The following is a 4934-nucleotide window of genomic DNA, read 5'->3' on the forward strand; positions in this document are numbered from 1 at the left end:
CTCCCGCGTCCAGGGCTACCTGGAGGCTGGGGCACAAGGGGACCTGGGAAACGGGGCCAGCAGGGCCCCAGCATCACGCCGCGCTGTGACAGGGCAGAGCACACAGCCCACGGACGGAGGGCCCCGCACGATGGCCCACGGCTTGGACTTTGGTGCTAATTCCAAACAGTTGGAAACTCAGCTCTGTGTCCCTGAGCACGTCGTTTAATCTCTCAGAGCCTCGGAGAAAATGGGGATAATGACATCCACCCTGCAGGGCTGTCGTACCGGGATTAAACAAGTAATGTGCAAGCGTCCAGGCCCGGGCCTGGCGCACAGACACCCTCAGTCGATGGGAACGGATGCCTAACTTGCTCTTTGAGCTTGGGCACGGACCTGGGCCTCTTCTGGGCTCTGTTTTCTCATCTGTTAAGGGAACAAGTTGGGACCAGAGTCTCCTTCCAGCCCCAGCAAGCTGTATGGCCATTAATAGCCCCTTAGATGAAATGGGCAGGCCGGAAGCCCCCAACCCCACCCCCACCCCGGAAGAAGAGGAGGCTCGTCTGAGCGATCTGAGCACTGTGCTTCACTGGAGGGTACGTTCATATGTCAGACAGATCACCCTTCAGCCACCTTAATGCTCTCTCTATCTCCCCGCTAATGTCGCCTCTGGCAATATCAGTCTGGCCTCTCCTCTCTTTGATGTGCCCCCCTCAGCCCTGCTCCGTGGACAAGAAACTGCCAGGAGCGGTGTTTTTCCGCACGCTGTGATCCAGAAGGAAAGGGAGCCTCCAGTTAAATCCATCACAAGGATGAGATCTGTAAGTGCTGGGGCCTGCGAGGGGCCTGCATGCCTGAGCTTCGAGGATCTTCCTGTGTGGGTAGGAATTATGAGCTTAAACCGGTTGGAACTCAGGGGGTGGAGCTGATAGATGCCACAGAAGCCGGACTCGGACTCAGCGGGGAGCGCCGTCGCTGGGCTGTTAAAAGCACAGGGCATCTGTGTCCAGCGGAGAAGGGTTCAGGGTCCTGTTCTGCCCTCTGCTGATTTACAGCGATTGCTTCGTTTCTCTGAGACCTGGTCTCTTTCTCGATACAGGGGAACAAGGCTGTTTGCTGTAATTGGCACGCACACTGTTTCGGCCTGTTTCCCCCTCTATTCTCAGGACCATCTCTCCTACCAGCCTTCCTCCAGAAAACTAAGCCTTTTGTACCCCCCGGGGCCCTGAGAGTCTGGCCAGGTTATCAGTCAGTGACTCTATCGCACTCCTTTGACAAGGTACGAGCCTTGGCTGGACCAATCATAGCACTCCAGGGACCCAAGAACTAGTGATTGGTCCAAGAGAGCAGGAGAGCGAAATCAGGCCATCAGAATCCTTGACCGGGACTTTCTATGCGCCCCACCCCCACCCCCCGGGAGAGAGAGCATCTCTCTACACCGGGAGTCCCTAGAAGCGAGGTTGAAAGCTACGCCTCTCCTTCCCTTCCCCTCCCCTGCCTCATAAAAAGAGAGAGCAAAGAGAAAGGCGCGCCCATGCAGAAGTATAATAAGGAGATGTTGAGACAGAATGAGCGACCCAGGGGAATCATCGGAGCCCCCGAATCCAGCTGTGCCTCGCTCTTTCCCAGTGCTGCAGGCTAGGCAACTCCCTCTTTGGTGAAAGAGGCTTGAATCCTTTGGCTCAAAGTGCCGAAGACCCAACTCAAGCGGCCGTCACCAAGGACCGAGTTGAGTAGCTCAATAGAGGCTGGCGTCTCCTCCGGCAGGCCTCGCCGCGCGTCCTGCTCTGGAGCTTAGCCCTCGGATAGGCTTCCTGGGGACTTGTCTGTCTCCTTCCAGTTGCAGGAGAGCTCCTGGGGCAAGGACTGACGTGCCCAGCGTCGGCTCCGGTCTCAGAGCCCGGTACAAACGCGGCGTTGTGTGCGTCAGCGCTGGCCAGGTCTCCCTCCTCCTTCACGCCCTTGACTCCTTCTTAGACATCCCTGTAACCGTGGATACTTGAGCGTTTGCTCTCTCCCCTCCTCTGGACCAGGAGCTCCGCCTGTACACAGTCATTCACAGCGCAGACATCGCCGAGCACTTATTTGTTAAGCCTCTAGGGGCGCTGTTCCAGGCACAAGGGCTGTAAAGGCGCATTGCAGAGACTCCCTGCTGCCCTCGCACCTCTTCCATTCTAGGAGCCTGAGGAAAACGATATGTGCTCCATCAGGCCAGGTCCTATAGCGTGCCCTGAAAACGGCTCATGCAGGGAAAGGGCAGGGCGGCGGCAGGTTGGAGAGGAGCTGCTGGGTGGGGGAGACCCCGTCTTAGTCCCCTCCTCCCCACCATGACTACCCCACGTTGCACAAGCCTGGGAGGACGAGTGAAGTTGAGAAGTGAGCCGGAGGCAGGCGGGTCAGCTGATCTCGGAGGTCTGGCTATGGGAAGCAGGGCCCCCGAGGGAAGTGGAGGCAAGCGCAGAGGAGCTGGATGGGCAGCAAAAGCCCCACTTCTGGAGCTGCAGCCCAGGTGGGGTGGGCCCCCAAGACCCAAGTGAGGAAGCCGAAGGCCAGTCTGGGTGGCAGCCAGAGTCCAGGCCGTTTCCAGCGGGCAGTCAGGCCCAGACCACCTGTGGGCGCCTTTGTTAAGACCTGGCCTGGTCCCTGCCCTGGGGCGTCAGGAGCTGCAGACACAGAGTTGAATCCAGGAGGAGAGCAGGAAGGGATACCCCCAACTATTTCTGGCAGAGAGAGAGGGAGACACAGAATCTGAAACAGGCTCCAGGCTCTGAGCTGTCAGCACAGACTCAGATGCAGGGCTCGAACTCGGGAAGGGTGAGATCGTGACCTCCCTAAAGCCTTCTGGTTTCTTTCTGTTTTCGTATCCGTTGAATTTTCCTCCGAGGGTGAACCATTTGTTTTACGAAGCTATTTCAAAAGGAAATCAGATGACTTTGTGCTCGGTGACCTTGACATCATGACATCACCTGGAAACTGAATCTCAAGGTCACGCTCGAGGCTCGGCAAAGAGGCGGCGGTGACAGAGCAGGTGCAGGAGGCTAGAGATCCGAGTTCAGGTTCCGCTTCAGCTTCTACCCTGCAGGGTGACCTCAGGGAGCCCCTCCTCCTCTGGGCCTCAGTTTCCCCAATCTGCATCAGTGATCTCTAATGGGCTTCCCAACTCCAAAGGCCAGAAGCCCTCTGAGAAGGCAGCAGGCAGCAATATCAGAGGAGCCCGGTGTTCTCCAATTATGGGAGACTGATGACTCTTGAACCTGTTTATATGGAGGAAAATAATCGAGAAAAATGTCTGCTGGAAAACACCTGGGAGCATTTGCAAAATGATTAAAATACAATCATGAGCGCTCGTAATTAATGTCTGCTGGGACATGAGGGGATCAAGGGCCAGGTGCTGTCACAGAAGGTTGGGAGGGGCAGGAAAGGAACTGGGAGCAGCGGTGACGACCCCGGCAGCTGGAGGTGGGGAGAGACAACTGGGCTGGTGGCTGGGTCACAATCCCAGCTGGGCCCCTACTTTGGACTGTGACTTCAGTGAGCCCCTTTGCCTCTCTAGGCCACAGTTTCCCCAGATGTAAAATGAAAGGGTTGAACAGATCATCTCTACAGCCCCATCCAGTTACGTGTCCACGTTGACTGGGGAATCTGGCTGGGGAACAGAAGTTTCCAGAATCCTTAGGGCCAGGGGCATATTCCTTGTGACGTTATGAGCACGGGTCGACAGGCTGAATTGAAGGCTGGCCCTACTCCTTCCTGGCTCTGTAACTTAGGACGAGCTCCTTTCTGTCCCTGTGCCTCGGTTTACTTCCCTGAAAAAAAAAAAACAAAGGAGATGGTTATAGTGATATTGTTAGGTTCAACTCTATCTAATCTTTCCATCTGTTTTCTATAAGTCCAATCTGTTCTTTGGATGCCTTTCTCCTTTCTGTGCCTTCTTTTGGACTGAGTATCACTTAGAATTCTACTCGGTCTTCTGTGTTGGTTTATTAGCTATAACTCTTTGTTTTGTTATGTTAGTGGTTGCTTTAGTGTTTATAGTATAGATGGTGAGCCTAACACAGTCTACCTACATGATATTGTGCTGCTGCTGTAGAGTTTAGGAATCTTTCAGAAATCTGTCCCTCTACCCTCAACCAGGTAGTCTAACCCTCTCAACCTTAGCCTCCACAAGGCCTCAAGGTCGGTCAGAGGTGAGCATCAGGGCCTTCTCAGGTCTTTCCTGAAGACGCATACGTGTTCATGGTATCCTAGCTTCCCAGGGAGATTCTGGAGATTTTCAAAGCCTGTAGGGACATCCCATTCCCTGGTTTCGTCTTTTAAGCTTTTGGGTTTAATCTATTGCCTACACCCCAACTGATTGATGTGCACTGTCTCAGGCTGTCATGAAATTAAACAATTGCCTGTAATTGTTTTGACGAGCACCCCTCCTCCCACTGCCTCAAGCAGAAAGTTGTTGTTGTTGTTTTTAACACAGGGCAAATTCTGACTCCGGTAAAATGAAGACAGCCTTACAAGTAAGATCTTCTAGGGATGCTCCAGACAGGATCTTCCCACCAGACAGGTCAAATAATGAGAGTTATCTGAGAATGTGGCTTTGAAGATTCTCCAACGTCGTTCCTTCCCCCTCCGGTGGTTGCCAGGCTACCCTTTTCACCATCATTCTGGGCCATTAGATTTCAAGGTTACCATGGAGTTGGAGAGAGGAGAATAGGACTACAGCATGCTAAATGTCACAAAGCTCACTGTTGCTACTGACATCCAGCCGATTGTCTTGAATAAATGCACCCAGGATGATTGCAAGCCTTTGGTCAATTTCCAGAGTTCTGAAAAAGTTGATTCGGAGGATTTTTTTTTTTTTTTGCCACTTTTTTCATTACTTTATGGAAGAGATTTTTTTTTTTTTTTTTAGCAATCCTTACTATGCCATTTTCACTGATGTCACTCATTTACATCGTTTT

At 53.2% G+C, this 4934-nt stretch overlaps 1 long non-coding RNA gene across 1 annotated transcript; it reads right to left on the reverse strand.

Annotated features, from left to right (window-relative positions):
- Positions 1-3580: 3580 nt before the first annotated feature.
- On the reverse strand, positions 3581-4652 carry LOC125912870 (uncharacterized). The gene is made up of 2 exons (XR_007454858.1): positions 4489-4652; positions 3581-3785 (listed from the first exon to the last, which is right to left on the reverse strand). It is a non-coding gene; the product is annotated as an uncharacterized LOC125912870 (long non-coding RNA).
- Between the last annotated feature and the right edge of the window lie 282 nt (positions 4653-4934).

This window comes from Panthera uncia, assembly GCF_023721935.1.
Source record: "Panthera uncia isolate 11264 chromosome C1 unlocalized genomic scaffold, Puncia_PCG_1.0 HiC_scaffold_4, whole genome shotgun sequence".
NCBI classification, from domain to species: Eukaryota; Metazoa; Chordata; class Mammalia; order Carnivora; family Felidae; genus Panthera; species Panthera uncia.